Source organism: Callorhinus ursinus, unplaced genomic scaffold, assembly GCF_003265705.2.
Source record: "Callorhinus ursinus isolate GAN/ISIS: 27379988/994484 unplaced genomic scaffold, GSC_fseal_2.0 scaffold1, whole genome shotgun sequence".
Taxonomy (NCBI): domain Eukaryota; kingdom Metazoa; phylum Chordata; class Mammalia; order Carnivora; family Otariidae; genus Callorhinus; species Callorhinus ursinus.
The window spans coordinates 64,642,254-64,658,724 of record NW_027397063.1 but is presented as its reverse complement, the minus strand read 5'-3'; the positions used below and the strand labels follow the sequence as shown (position 1 = coordinate 64,658,724).

General features: G+C 47.3%; 1 long non-coding RNA gene across 1 annotated transcript; it reads left to right on the top strand.

Moving 5' to 3' along the window:
* Window positions 1-3,653: 3,653 nt before the first annotated feature.
* LOC141374621 (uncharacterized) lies at window positions 3,654-14,169 on the top strand. Its single transcript, XR_012381650.1, has 3 exons — window positions 3,654-3,836; window positions 11,835-11,994; window positions 14,037-14,169. It is a non-coding gene; the product is annotated as an uncharacterized lncRNA (long non-coding RNA).
* The last annotated feature ends 2,302 nt before the right edge of the window (window positions 14,170-16,471 follow it).

The following is a 16,471-nucleotide window of genomic DNA, read 5'->3' as shown; positions in this document are numbered from 1 at the left end:
CAAGCTGCATCCGGGTTATTCAGATCAGCATTCATCCACTTATCACCTACTTTGAGTGCTAGACACCAGCAGAGCTGGGGGAGAGGCAATGGGGGTGCCGTGGGGTTTGGCTTCAAGACACAGAGGCTACCGAGGAAGAGGGGCTCTGTGTGGCTAAACTACAGAGCAAAACACGAACACCCAAAAAGGAACTTTGTCCTGCCAATTCCAGCCTGCATTCCAGGCCACTGGCCCTCACTCTTCCAGCCTCAGGCTTTTAAAGACATTCTAGTTACTTTCCTGAAACATTCCATATGCAATGCACCTTCGTCTAGAAGGGAAAACAAAGAGATGCCTGAGAGATAAGCAGAACATATTCATGCCTTTATTCCTTCTCTTAGAGGCAATTTAGGGGGCTTCAGTACCCCTGAACCTTGTCTACTTCTTTGATTTGTCCTTGGCTTTTGTGGTGACCTGACATGGAGGACACCTCAGCTGGAGGCTGGCAAATGAAGGATGAATGAATGAATGAATGAATGGGCGATACAAAGATGAACATATTGTGGCCCCGCTGCAGAGACACTGGGGGGCAAAACTGAGTCCTCAATCACATAGTCAGCCACCTGCTTGAGCAGTCAGATGGATGCTTATGCTTCCGAGCACTGTACTGGCTCTATTCAGAGTGAGTCCCATACTGGGGAAGAAGTCCAGCATCCTACGTCGGTGAAAATGGAACCTCGATTCTTGAGCTTGCACTTATCTGGTGGCAAAAATTACCAACAGCACAAACATATCTGCCTGTAGGTCTCATCGAAGGGTCCAGCTGAGAATTAAATGTGAAGACCAGAATGGCCATCTGAACTGTTTATCACAGCATTTAAGACCACAGGCTGCCTCCTACCTCTCCTTTCCTGCTGCTTTTTTTTTTTTTCTTTTCATCATGGTAAGTGCTCTCTTTAATCCCCATAACCTATTTCCCCCATCCCTGCTCCCTCTGGTAGCCATCAGCTTGTTCTCTGTAGTTAAGAGTCTGTTACCTGGTTTGCCTCTCTCTCTCTCTCTTATTTTCCTTTGCTTATTTGTTTTGTTTCTTAAATTCCACATGAGTGCAATCATATGGTGTTTGTCTTTCTTTGACTGACTTATTTTACTTAACATTTATACCCTCTAGCTCCAGCCATATCATTGCAAAAAGCGAAATTTCATTCTTTTCGGGGCCAAATAATATTCCACTGTGTGTACTTACCACCTCTTCTTTATCCATTCATCTATCAGGGGACACGTGGGCTGCTTCCATATCTTGCTTATTGTAAATAATGCTGCAATAAATATAAGGGCGCATGCATCCCCCTGAATTAATGTTTTTGTATTTTGGGGGTAAATACCCAGTAGTGTGATGACTGGCTCATAAAGTGGCTCTATTTTTAATTTTCTGAGGGACCTCCATACTGTTTTCCAGAATGGCTGCCCCAGCTCGCATTCCCACCAACAGTGCACGAGGGTTCCCCTTTCTCCGCATCCTCGCCAACACCTGTTGTTTCTTGTGTTTTTGATTTTAGCCATGCCGACAGGCGTGAGGTGCCTTTCCTGCTTCTTGCTCCACGCGCACTCCCCTCACCTGCCCTGCTGCCCTGCTCCCCACACCCATCCTCCCTGCTGTCATCATGCTCTTCCCAGCCTCCCACGTATTCCCGCCTCCTTGACTTGGCTCATGGATCTCTGCCTGTTCAAACTTTAGCCTCCTGCAGAAGCCCTCACCAGTGAAGTTCTCCCCAGTCCCTCCACTTGAGATTAATCTGCCTGCACCGTGTGCAGGAGGGTGGTGTTGGCAGCTCCGCGAAGGAGAACCTTTGATGTGGAGTAGGGCCCAGGAGTCCTTGCTGAGACCGTGTCCGGCATCTGTGTGGAGCAGCTGATTTGCTGGAGGGCAAGGGGCCTGGGCAAATTATTGAGATGGAGAAAAGGGGGTGTTAATTCAGAAGCTTACTCTCTATGGAGGGAAGCTGCAGGCCAGAATGATGTGAGAGATCCGAGTGTGACCGTGTCCTACTGTGGCCTTCCTGCAGGCTTGTCCCCAACTTGTTCCTCACACTAATGCTGAGCTGGGGTTGATTTTCTGCCACAACAGCCAGTGAAGGCTCTGCAGGATTTGCTCAGTATAAGGGGTCAAGTGAGGGATGGAGCCCAGGACACTCTTCTCTTCCTGCCCCCCAGCAACATCTGCAAGGCGATCTGTGCCCAAATCTCGACACCCTGGCCCAGATGTGCAAGTTTGGCTGCAACGGTTCCTTGGCTGGGCCTGGGCCAAGGGGTGGACATGCCGGTGGTGCATCCCTTGGTGACCTCTGGCCAAGGAGTTCTCATCCTTGTGGCATGACCCACACTGGCAAGGACAAACCTGGGGAAAGGCCTGTACAGGCCCTGGAAATGCCAAGCAGTGTTTTGGCAGGGAATTTGGAGGGAATTCGGGTCTCGAATAGAGAGCACAAGCTCCTTGTAGCCATGGCCCTTGGCCTCCTGGACTCCTGCCCTAGGATGGGGCCGGCCCTGTAAAGTGGAGGACCCTTTGTACCGGCCTACAGGTGGAATTGCTAGACTATAGCAGCCTAAGGTGTGAAGTTCCACGCCTGGGCAGGTGAGGCCAGTGAGCCAGGAACGTGGGCCTCCGTCTAACGCTACCTCATCTGCCCAAGGGCAGACGGTGACATTCAGGTGGAACATGTCTGCCCCTGCCTGTGACTCTTTAGTAACAGGTGCCTGGGTTTGTCATTTTTATACTCTTGCTGGCAACTAGCACTGTCCTTCAAGACCTAAGTGTTCTAGGGGTACCTTTGCAATTTACTTTTTGTAAATGCTGTGAAAACAACACTGGACTCGGAATAGGACACTCGGGTTCTCTCCCGGCTCTGCCACGACTCACTCTGCAAGCTGGACTTATCAGGTCCCTCCTCAGGACTTACATTTCCCCATCTGTAAAATAAGGGGGTTGGCCCGAACCATTCTCCACCCACCATTCAGGTTGGAAGGTCTGTGGTTTCTGACTTCCAGAAGCTCTATTTTTCCTTATCCGACAGTTCTTCTCAACCCTGGTTCTCATTAAAATCACTTAGGAAGCTTAAAAAACAAAACAAAACAAAACAAAAAAACCAGTGCCCAAGCCCTACCCCTAGAGGTTCTGATTCAGTTGTTCTGGGCTGGGGCCCGGGCCAATGCTCCCCAGAAGATTCGGATGTGCAGCCAAGGTTGCAAGCCACTGTTGGACTTGGACAGGAGTTCGCCCCGCCCCCCCCCCCCCCCCCCCCCCCGCCCACCACCCACACACAGACGAGGAAGAATGTGGTGGGACAGATGCCTGACACAAAAGCAGAGCAGCTGTGAGCAAGGCTAGCCGGCCAAGCCCGGGCTGGGGGCTCTGCTGGTCATTCCCCAGTAAGACGTGGACAAAGAGAGCCCATGCCCGGGCCCCGTGTGTGCTCCGCACCTCCCACCCGTCCTCCCATCCGTCCTCCCATCGGTCCTCCCCTCCTCCAGCTGCGAACCGAGGGGTAGGAGGTGATGCCGCGGGCAGCTGCCTAATCTAGGGAGATCTTCTCATGGGTCGGGGGAGGCTGCCTCCTGGCTCCAGCCTTGCTCCTCCCTCACAGCTGGAGCTGGGGCAGCCAGAGTGCGCGCCGGGGCTGCGCTCCCAGCTGCAGACGGTTGCTTCAGGCTGCGGCCCTGACGGCTGCTCGCCCCCGTCGCGTCGCGGGCATGCGCGTCCACGCGTGAGCGTGTGCGCTCCAGCAGGAAAAACAAGAGAAAGAGGTGGAGTGCAGAGCCCAGGAGGTTCCTATTCTTGCTAAACCTCAAGATACCGGGTAAGCCTTTCCTGACCCCCGCCCACCTCCCGTCTGGGTGATAGCCCCTCCTCGTTGCTCCCCTAAGCACCGGGTGCTTCCCCTGTCACTGAGACTCCCGTGCCAGAAGCAGCCTCTGAAATTACAATAGCTATCATTTGTTAACAGTGTCATTGTCCTGGGGCGCCTGGGTGGCTCAGTCGGTTAAGCGTCTACCTTTGGCTCTGGTCATGATCCTTGGGTCCTGGGATCGAGCCCACTGTCAGGCTCCCTGCTCCGCGGAGACCCTGCTTCTCCCTCTGCCTGCAGCTACCCCTGCTTGTGCTCTGTCTCTGTCACTCTCTCTGACAAATAAATAAATAAAACCTTAAAAAAAAAAAGTGGCATTGTCCTAAGTGTCTTAGGTCAATGATTCTATTCCTGAGAACAACCCTGTGAAGCAAGCACTGCTATTATTCCTATCATACAGATGAGCAAACCAAGGAACAGAGAAGTTAATATTTACTCCACAGTCACACAGCTGACAAGATTTAACCAAAAATCTGATGCCAAAACTTGAGCTCTTTGCCACATGGCTATTTTGCTTCCAGTTGGTAATTGATTATGGATGAAGGTCTGCTGGAATACATGGGTCTCTCCCAGCTCTGATGCTCTAACAATGGTATTGCCCACAGTGACATACACTCTATACTTTGATTTTTTGTTGAGTTTGGGATTCTTCTTAGACTCCACTGGCTGAACTTAGAAGCCACAGACTCGTAAGCACCTGTCATGGCCCCGGTAAGGCTCTGCTTCTAGTAGGACTGTAGGAGAAGCACCTCGAGAGAATGGTCCAGGGCAGCACTGCCTGCACAGGGGCTCAAGGGACCAAAACATTGTTGGGAACCGCCCAGAAGAGAGAACCTCTGAGGATGGTGCAGAAGGTAAGGACCTGGACCCTCCCACTTGCAAAGACTTCTGCTCCCTGGAAGCCTCTGTGCACTGACTGGGTCGTTTTCCCCCAGCGGAGTTAGGTTGTGTTGTAGTCCACATGCTGCTGATCTCAGTGATGATTCATGGTACCCATTTCCAAGATGGCAGGCCAGGACTTGAAGGCAGTGTATGACCTGCTGCCGGCAAAGCCTTTTGTTTGGGGTGTGTTTTTTGCTGAGTTTACTTATCTAGTATATGCATGACTGTGGGGAGGAAGCAATCTGCTGAGAGGGAGTGACAATGAGAATAGCCAAGATCTTCACGTCATCAGTCCATGTTTCAAAGCAGGGCATTATCAGTCAGATGACAAAAGATAAACCATTTGCTTCAAGGTGGCACTGGTGGCTCCCCAGCAAGCTCATCTTATTCTTTTAATGAACTGAAGTCCCTTCTCTTTCTTTAATCAGATTTTATTCCCACCTGGTTAATTACTGGTTGTATGGACAAGTCTTTCCATTTTCTCTTACTAGGTTTTAAATTTTCATTTATTGACACATACACAGAATTAAAGTTCTTTACCGGAGAGAGTTGAATCCTGCTTTAGGAAAGTGTTTTTTTATGGTGTAAGGCAGTGCTTCTCAAACTTTAATGTACATAAATATCTCCTGGATGTCTTGTTAAAAATGCTGATTCTGGCTCCAAATGTCTGGGTTGGGGTCTGGGATTTGCCATTTTTACCAAGCTTCCAGATGATGGCAATGCTGCTGGTTCTCAGACCATGTTTTTGTTTTTCCTGGAGAGAGAGAGAGACAGAGAGAAAGGGGGAGGGGCAGAGGGAGAAAGAATCCTAAGCAGGCTCTGCGCTCAGCACAGAGCCTGATGCAGGGCTCCATCTCACGACCCTGAGATCATGACCTGAGCTGAAACCAAGAGTCAGACGCTCAACCAACTGAGCCATCCAGGTGCCCCATACTCTTTTTTTAATATAATATGTATAAAGCACTTCTTTCTTCCGGCTTTATTGATATAAAATTGACATATGACATTGTATAAGTTTAAGGAGTACAATGTGATGATTTGATATATTTATACATTGCAAAATGATTGCCACAAGAAGATTAGTTAGCATATCTATCACCTCCCGTAGTTATCTTTTCGTTTTATTATTTTGTGTGTGTGGTGAGAGCTTTTAAGGTCTACTCAGTTAGCAGCTTTCAAGTGTGCATTACAATATTGTTAACTGTATTCACCATGCAGTCCATTAGATTCTCAGAACTTATTCATCTTATAATGGAAGTTTGTACCCTTTGACCACCTTCACCCATTCCCCATCCACTCCACCCCTGCAATCATCAATCTGCTGTCTGTACCCATGAGTTTGGGTTTTTTTTAGATTCCACATGTAAGACAAACATTACAGTATTTGTATTTCTCTGACTTATTTCATATAGCATAATGCCCTCAAGTTTCACTCATGTTGTAGAAAATGTGAGGATCTCCATTTTTTAATGACTGGATAATTTTCCATCATCTCTCGATTGATAGATAAATAGATCAGTCGATCTTACATTTTCTTGATCCATTCATCTATTGAGGAACAGTTAGGTTGTTTCCCTGTCTTGGCTATTCTAAATAATGCTGCAGTGAACACAGAGGTGCAGATATATCTCCTTGAGATAGTGATTTCATTTCCTTTGGATATATACCCAGAAATGGGATTGCTGGATCATACCCAGACTACACTTTGAGATGCAAGATTGTGCGTATAGGAATCCCGTGGGTATCTTGTTAAAATGCAGATTCCAATTTAGCAGGTCTTAGGTGAAGCCTGAGATTTTGCATTTCTAACAAGCTTTCAGGCATGACCCCAGTTTGAATAGTAACAATGCAAAGTCCCAGGAACAGAAGGAAGATGAGTGTGCCAGAGCATAGTGAGGAAGGGGAGGCTGGCGGGAGATGAGGCTAGAGAAGGGGATGGAGCCATGTTACACAGAGCTTCAATAGCCATGGTATAGGGCTGTCACTTCTTCTATTTGCCAGGAGAAGTGGTTGGAGAGTTTTGAGCAGAGGAGTAACATAATCTGAGTTTCACTGTAAAAAGGGAATACATGGGGGAGAGGGAGGAAGGAGAGTAAAAATAGGAAGGAGAAGGAAGTGGCTGTTGAAGTATCTAGGTGAGGGGCAGGGGAGGCTGGATTTAGGAGTAGTGTCCGAGGTGGAGACATGTATATACAGAGCTCCCCTGTTTACCCGTTGGGAACCCCTTGAGACTAGGGACTGTGTCCTAACCATTCTCTGTCCTTCCTTTTTCATTCAGACTTCATGAAAGGTAATACCCCTGCTGTTCTAATGAAACTGACCTCCCAGAGGCCACTGGTGGCCTTTGTTGAGTAAAATAATTCCATTTTCAAACTTGCTTCCCACCCTTATTCAACATTGTACTGGAGGTCCTAACCAGTTCAATAACGTATGAAAAGAAAAAAAAAAGGGCATACATATTGGAAAGAAAGAAGTAAAACTGTCTTTTTGTGAACGAGGTAAACATGTTGTAGAAAATCCTAAGGAGTCTTCAAAAGAGCTATTAGAACCAATAAATGAATCTAGCAAGGTTATAGGATATGAGATTAATTACAGAAATCAACTGTATTTCTATATGCTAGCAAAAAAATACGAAATATAAAACTCCAAAAATTCCATTCATAGTGGTATAAAAATACTTAGGAATAAATTTATTAAAGATCTTTAAGGCCTGTACACTGAAAACTGTGAAACAGTGCTGAGAAATTAAAGAAGACCTCACTAAACAGAGAAATGTGCCGTGTTCATGGTTTGGAAGTCTCAATATTGCTAATTAGAAAGAATAATTCTCCCTAAATGAATCTGTAGATTCAGTGAAATCCCAGTAAACGTCCCAGCAGACTTTTTTGTTGAAATTGATAAACTGATCCTAAAATTTATTTGGAATACAAATGACATAGATGAAACAAAACATGGAAAAAAATTTTTTAATTGTGGCAAAATACACATATCAAAATTCACCATCTTAACAATTTTTAAGTGTACAGTTCAGTAGTGTTTAAGTATATCCATATTGTTATGTAACCAATGTCCATAACTCTTTTCATTTTGCAAGACTAAAACCTTAGGCCCATCAAACTACAACTCCCCATTCTCCCTCTCCCCCAGCTTCTGGAAAACACCGTTCTACTTTCTGTCTCTCTGAATGTAACTTCTCTGTGTTCCTCGTGTAAGTGGAATTACACAGTGTTTGTCCTTTTGTGACCAGCTTGTTTCACTTAATGGATTATGTTAGAATCTTCTTCCTTTTTAAGGCTGAATAATATTCCATTACATGTATAGACCACATTTTCTTTACCCATTCATCCATCAATAGACATTTAGTTTGCTAACCTTTCAGCTATTGTGAGTAATGGTGCTATGAACACAGGTGTACACATGTCTCTTCAAGATCCTACTTTCAGTTCTTTTGTGTATATACCCAGAAGCCTGAGTGCGGGTCATATCTATTTTTTAATTTTTGGAGGAAAAACCATTCTGTTTTCCCTAGCATTTGCACCATTTTACATTTCTGCTGACGGTGTACAAGGGTTTCAAGTTCTCTACATCCTGGCCAACACATCATTTTCTGTTTGTTTTGTTTTATTTTCATAGTAGTCATCTTAATGAGTGTGGGGTGATATCTCATTGTGGTTTTGATTTATATTTCTCTGATGTTGAGCATCTTTTCACATGTTTATTGGTCATTGTATAGCTTTTTTGGAGAAATGTCTATTCAAGTCCTTTGTCACAACCCAATTTTTTTAAAAGAACAACAACAACAACAAAAACTCTTGTAGTACACAACTTTAAGACTTACTATAAAGTTACAGTAATTCACACAGAGTGTGAATTGGATAACAATTCACATAGAGGTGCATGGAACAGGCTTGAGAGTCCAGAAATAGGCCCTCAATTTAAAAGGTCAATTGATTTTGATAAAGGAATCAGGATAATTCAACAGGAAAAAATGAGTCTCTGTAAATGCTCCTAAAGTAAGTGGATAGTCATTAAAAAAAAAAAAGATACTAATCTTGATCTTTCCTCATACCATACACAAAAATTAATTCAAAGTGGGTCACAGACCCAAATGTGAGAGCTAAACCCATAAAACTTCTAGAAGGAAAGACAGAAGAAAATCTTTGTTTGTGACCTTGGGTTAAGCAAAAACTTCTTAGGTGGGACACAGGAGTACAAATCACAAAAGGTACTGATTCATTGGACTTCATCAAAATTTTAAAATTTGGCAAAAGAAAATGTAAAGGTAGACTACAGATTGGGAGAAAATATTTGCAAACCATCTGATGTATTCAGAATGTATTAAGAATTCTTATTACTCAATTAGAAGAAGATGAACAGCCCATGTAAAAAAATTGGCAAAATATTTGAACAACTATTTCAGCAAGGAAGATGTATGAAATGTCTAGGAGTACATGAAAAATGTTCAACATCACTGGTCATCAAATATAAATTAAAATCGCAATGAGATAACATTCTATGCCCACCAGAATAGTTTAAAAAGCCCAACAATACCAAGTGTTGATAAGGATGTAGAGAAAATGGAATCTTCATAAATTGCTGGTGGAAATGTGAAGTGGTATAGCCTCTCTGCAAAATAATTTGACTATTTCTTTTAAAAGTAAACACGTGCTTACCATACAACCCAACAGCTCCACTCCTAGGTATTTACTCAGGAGAAATGGAAATATATGTCCTCCTAAATTGCCAGTACACATCCATAACAGCATTATTCATAGTAATCCCAAACTGGAAACAGTTCAAACGTCCATCAGCTGGCAAAGGGATGAACAGAATGTGGTGTATTCATATAGTGCCTGGTTTCTCTCACCAACAACATTTTCGCCATTCACCCATGTCATTGCATGTATCTGTAGTTTGTTTCTTTTTATTGCTTGGTGGTATTCTATCATATGGATATACCATAGTCTGTTTATCTATGCCTTTGTTGATGAATACATGGGTTGTTTCCAGTTCTGCAATATTTGAATCAGGCTGCTACAAACTCTATAATTTTATTGGGAATATTTTTTTTTTGGCACAAGTTTTTTTTTTTAAAGATTTTATTTATTTATTTGAGAGAGAGAGCACATGAGAGGGGGCAGGATCAGAGGGAGAAGCAGACTCCCCGCCAAGCGGGGAGCCCGACGCGGGACTCGATCCTCGGACTCCAGGATCATGACCTGAGCCGAAGGCAGTCGCCTAACCGACTGAGCCACCCAGGCGCCCCTTTTGGCACAAGTTTTGAGGAACATATTTTTCTTGGGCAAATATCCAGAAGTGGCATTCCTTGGTCATAAGATAGATATTTAACTCTATAGGAATCTGTCAGAGTTCTCCAAAGCATTTGTACCATTTAACTCCCCGCTGCCACCACCACACCAGCAGTGTGTGTGAGTCCCTTCCCCCACCTTCCCACCAGCACCTGGTTTGGTCAGTCATTTTGGATATAGCCATTCTAGAGAGCCCGAAGTGTTCTCTCACTGGAGTTTTAATTGGCATTTCCCCGATAACTAACGGTGTTGAACACTCTTTCATCTGCTTAGTGGGCATTCATGTGTCTTCCTTTGCAAAATGGCTGTTCAAGTCTTTTGCTCATTATTTTATTGGATCATTTGTCTTTGTGGCTTTCATTGGTTGGATGGCCCTGTTGAGTGTTACATTTTACAATTTCTCCTTTTGGTCCCCTCCTTTCCATCTTACTGCAGCTGCGCTGGTTCAGGCCCTTCCCAAGGCTCAACTGAACCATTACAGGAGAACTGTGACTAGTGTTTCTGACACTGGTTCCGCACCCCTCTATATTATGTCTTTGACGAAAGGCAGAAAAACCCCTATAAAGCAGGTCCGTGTCGCACCTCTGTTCTCATAACCTAGAGGAAAAATCAGGTACCTTAGAATGATGTTAAGGCCCTTAGCATGTGTCCAGGCTAACTTCTCAGCCCCACCCCTCCCTGCCAGTCTCCTAATTTGCAGACTAGTAGCTCTAATCATTTGTAATGGCTGCCATGCAGCTTCTCCCTGCTGGGCCTTTGCTTGTGCTGTCCCCTTAACTAGAATACCCTCCCCGCTTCTTCTTCTTGCACCTGCTCTTTTCTCCCTGAAGAGCCAGGTCAAATGGCAGCTCTCCTGCAAAGCCTGCTGTAAAGCCCAGACTCGGGTCCCTCCTCTGTGCTCCTGCAGCAACAGGGTGCACATCCACCGGAGTGGCGCCCAGGCTGCATGGACACCCACAGCTTCTGCCACTCCTCAGCTCCTCAGTTGTTGGGAGGCTGTCCCCGTTATCTTTGAACTTGCAACCCCAACCCGTGACGGGAGCTCAGCAAACGCCTGCTGACTGGGGAAATTCATTTATTTCTTAGACAGTGATATCAGGAAAAAGAAACACTTTCAACTAAGAGAAGAAGTGTGTGTGTGTGTGTGTGTGTGTGTGTGTGTGTGTGTGTGTGTGTGGAGGGGCAGGCTGGAATGAGGGGGATTTGCACGGCAGGCACCCCCTCTGCTGAGGGAAGGTGGGGTGTGAGAAGGGCAGAGATGCTGCGAGCACCTTAGGACTGGTGCCACCTGCCTCGTGCTGGGGGGCCGAAGGTGGCCTGCTGCCCATGTGCACCACTCTCTGCCCCCTTGCTCAGGGCCTGTCGCCTCTGAAAGAAACTGCACACACTGCACCCCAGGCTGAAGTGTGGCTTGTCAGCCCCAGAGGCCAGGAGGCATCGCATGGGGTGAGGTGGAGGCTCAGAGGGCAACCTGTAGGTCTGCAGAATGTTCTGCTTTCCTCCCTTTCCTCTCATCCGCGTGGGCCTTTGTTACTACCTGCCCCACGTGTGCGGCCAGGCTCCCCACTGGGGGCCTGGTCCGGTAGGAACGTAGCTGCCCTGCCGGCTTTAGCAGCTCATTGAATTGCAATGAGAAGAGGGGGCAGCCAAAGCTTTGAGGCAGGAGTGAAGCTTAGAGGGTCCCTCCCTTTGGTTCTCAGTTCTTCTCTTTGGCAACTCATCCTGCAGGCTTTCTGTCCCCCGCCCTGCCCCATCGCAGGTCCTCCAGCGGTGGGAAGCCCCGCCTCCCAGCGCATCCCTTCCACCTGGGGGCGGCCCTGACTAGGAAGACCCTCCATTTGGAACTCTGGGCACTTCTCCTGGACTCATCCTCCCCACTCCGCAGTGCACCCTGGGTCTTCCCCACCACACACTCCCAGGTATGGGAAGCCAGCTCTCCTGTTCCCCAAGTCTTTTCTTCTCCAGGCCAAAGGTCTTCCATACCCACAAATCTCCTCCGTGTGACATGATTTCAGGTTCCCTCAGCAACCGCCCTGCGGTTACCATGCCATCTGCAAGCGTTCCTTGGTGTCCAGGGGATCAGGGCTCAGACACTGTTTCCACCCTCCCAACTCCAGCCATCTCCCCGAATCAGCTTTTCTGCTTTGGTTTGGTTTTGTTTTCCTTTAGTTGGCCATTCTCTTGGCAAATAGACACAGGCTTTGAGCTTGCTCAGCTGCGGCAGCAGCAGAAAGGGCCATGTCCCATTAAGCTCTGTTTCCCCTGGGCACCCACGACAGTCCTTGGGAATGGGTGGGTGCTAAGGAAATGTTTGTGGAAGTGCATTGAACTGAGAGAGCTGGTTGGAAACTTGGAAGAGACTATCATCACATAGACTATATAGTCTATGCAATTGACCAGGTGGGTTTTTTGTTTTTTTGTTTTTTTTTTTTTTTTTTTTTTTGTCAGGCCCCAACTCTTGTCACCAATACGGTCACTCCCGAGGTGGTGGAAGGAAGATAGAGAAGGTCCCTTTAGCTGAGGTGGGTCTGTGGAGTGCCTGCTATGGGCCACTTTCTATGCCAGATTCTACCCTGAAACATAGCTTTTCACCTTGCTTTCCTTAAGGACAGTTCAGGCCTCCTTCTTTTCTTTTTTTTAAAGATTTATTTATTTAAGAGAGGAAGAGAGAGAGCGAGAGAGAGAGAGAGAGCGTGCACGTGTGGGGGGAGGGGCAGAGGGAGAGAGAGAATCCCATGCAGACTCCACACTGAAGTGAGGAGCCCAACTTGAGGCTTCATCTCACGACCCTGAAATCACAACCTGAGCCGACACCAAGAATCAGATGCTCAGCCAAATGCACCACCCAGACGCCCTGCATCTTGCCTTCTTTATGTCCTTCTTAAAACATATCTCAGGAGAAAAAATAAGTTTAAGTAAATCAGTTTGGAGAACCCATTCTTGGATCTGGGATGCACGCATATATTAACGACCCCTCAGAAAGGCAAGAGGGTGAACGCTTTCCCAAGAGATCGGTGGCTTGTCTGATGCCGTCTGCAAGGCCGCCGGTCCAGCACCCCTGCTCTGGGGCTCCAGACCTTGACTTTCTCTTCAGAATAAACTGCCAGGAAGACTAGCAATCCATGGCAGGTTCTCACAACTCGTGGAGGGGAAGACAGGCTGTCTGTCCCAGTACAAGTCCCGAGTCTGAGGTCATAGGACTGGGCTTCCGGCATACCATCAATCTCCCTGGAGACCTCAGGCCTTGCTGTCCAGAAGGCCCCACATGGCAGCCCCCTGATACTGATTAAAGGCACTTGGGTTTCTGGAAGCACTCAGAATCTGAAGAAGGGGAAAAAAAAAAAAATTTCAATGCCAGGACGAAAACTTCAGTCAAAAATACTCCTTTATGTATTTACTTTTTAGCCTTAAAAGTTTTGTGGCAAACATGACCTTCTATTTCTACAAGAGTAACGAAACCTCAGATGCTAGAGGTCCTTGCTCTGAACATCTTTTTTTTTTCCTTTTTAGCTTTATGGGGCATTGGGGAAAGTTACTGAGTTTGTATACTGTAGGGCACCAGAGGAAAAGCTCTCCAGAAGCCTCACTAAAATATAACATGGTTGCAAGACAAAAAGCCCATGTGATTTCATGCAGGCCTTCGATGCTAAGGTTTGATTCCAATCCATTCCCTCACCAGAAAGGGGTCTTCCTCAGTTTCACAGATCTGGGGGCAGTGAGGCACCCCAAGGTCTGCACCGACCAGGATCACTCAGCAGAGAAAAATGCCCTTTGTGACATTCAGGTTACATTTGTCTGGGGTTCCCACACATGTCCATGGAATCTGGAAGATTAACAGTGAAAAATGACCTATTTTAACAGGTGCACACTTGTGTGTAAGTGGAATTTAGCCGAGCGTGGAATTATTTTAACATGGAAATAAGTTGTGGACATTCAGAACATCCCTCTTTTGACCACACAGGAATCAGACACATGGTCAACATTTGAGAGTTTCTCAGGACTGGAAACGGATGTATTGCTTGGATTTTTCCAGAGGAAGCTACAATATCACAGGGAAATAAACACTGATGTCTACAAAACATGACTGTTCAGACTCACATTCCTTCTGTAAAGCATGTCTGTTTTCTCAGAGGGTCAGAGAACAAAACTTGGAGTTATTAAATCTGTTTAGGGAAGATCATTTCAATGATACCAAACAACAACAGGTGACAGAGATAGACATTGGTCAGCACTGTGCTTTTAAAAGGTGTGGTGGTCAGACAAAAAAGCCCTCCTGGGGTCCAAAGACCGTGGTTTCACGCTTGTGAGATGCCTGACCTATAAGGCAAGACACTGGACCGCTCTGTGCCTTGACTTCTTTCTCCTCTAGAAGGGCGGGGAGGGGGTGAGCCTGCCTGCAACCCACCTCATGGGTCTGTGGACAGAACAAATTAGCTGACAAATGCGAAGGCGCTCTGTGGGTGTTAAGCACTGTCCACGCCGGAGAGGGCTGTCATGGTCACTGATCTGTCACGGCTGTGAACGGGACTTGAGGCTGCACAGGAAGTAGGCCAAGCAGCACAGAAGAAATCCTTGAGTTTCAGTGGTGTCTCCAGGAGACAATAATTTTTTGTTTCAGGGTGACAGCTGTTCTGTTCTGAGACTCGACTTCCCCAAGAACCTGTTCGGGGAATTAGGATATGGGAATCATCAGAGTAATCACGGCGTGGGTGGAAGCACTTTTCCTTAATGGGTAAAAAAATTGAAACTTGCTTTTTCAAGATCGCTAGATGATACCTTTTCAAAGGCACTTAAGTCACCCTAAAGGTATGATTTCAGTGTCCCCATCTTGCAAAGGAGGAGAACTGTGCCCTGTCTGCGACACAGGGCTGTGTGTATGGACGTGTGCGTGTGAACACACATATACACACACATAGACACATTTTCTAGGAGAGGGGAAATGTGGTCACCATGTGACCAGTTTTTCTTTGTCTCCTCTGGTCTCTCTCTCTCTCTCTCTCTCTCTCTCTCTCACACACACACACACACACACACACACACACTCCCACACCCCATCTGAGGCTATGGATAAGGTGAAATCATTCAGAGAGAGGACTGAGTGTACATATAGAAAGTGGGTATCTGAGGGGAGGCTTTAAAAAGGAGTGAGTGAGCCACGTTTGATCAGGGATAATAATTCTATTTATTTAATGCCTACTATAGGCATATGATAAACCACGTCATCACTGAACCTTTACAACACCCCTGGGAGGTAGGCATGTCTCCATTTGCAAATGAGAAAGCGGAGACTCAGAGGGGCCCGCGGACGTGTCCAAGGTCCCACAGCCAGCAAGTGGCGGCAATGGTAGAGGGCTCTGTTCTGTCTCCTGCAGAATCTGGCCTCTCCCTGGCTGGCCCCGGGTGGCAGAGGGAACAGGGGCCAGTGCATGAGTCAGGGATCCCCAGCTGTTCACAAAGAGCGACAAACTGGTTTCTGAGCCCTTAAGCCTTTTTTGTTTGTTCCGAGCGGGTGTAGTTTTCGTGTGTCTCTTTTCCCAGGATCCCTTCATCGGTCATCTCTCCCAGTGTGTGTTCTGGTTCTCAGGACGACAGCCTCCAGGGCTGCACCAGGAACACGTCCCCTCCTCTGCCTTCTCCCTGCCCCGTCATGCCGGCTTTCCCAGGCTGCGTGCAGGGCCCACAGCAGGGGAACGGCCAAGAGGGGCTTCGCTCAGGTGGGAAGCTGGTCAGACCCTCCATCCCTGCAGCAGGGGGCTCCCGGGGTCCTGGCTCTGCCCCCCACCCACCCACCGGGAGACGAGGCCTGCCCGGGCAGAGCTGGCCGCTGTGACAGGTCCTCTGGCGGCCTTGTTTCCCGTTGCCCGGATTCCCAGGCCTGGCCCTGTCAGCCTGGGCCTGCCCACAACCCTGGGAAGGGACGGGGAGGGGGTGGTTTCAGTCACTGCTGAAAGCCACAAAACCAGAAGCCAGCACACATGAAAAGGAGGAGAGAAGATGAGGCACAGGCCGACTGCCGACGGCCCGTGGCGGGCGTGATTGGGCTTGTCCCTCCCTTGGGGAGATGGAGACAAAGAGGGCCTCAGCCCCCAGAATGAGCAGGGCTCCCAGGCCAGAGACGGTCTGCAAGAAGGATGCCTTTGGCTGTCTGGATTCCCAGCAGTGTCCCCTGGCAGAGTGGGGCTGTTCACATCAGTATTCAGGAGGCCCCGGCGCAGAGGAACCTTGAACACTGTGAGCGCAGACGTAGCTCCATCGATTCCTGTCTAGGCTAGAGTTTTGGAATCCAGGTTCCCAAGATGAAAGGGTACATTATGAAGACAGGGCATAAATCTGTGCCAACAAGACCCACATTCACCTCAGCTTATTTACACCTTTCGGCCTCCCTCAGCTCATTGC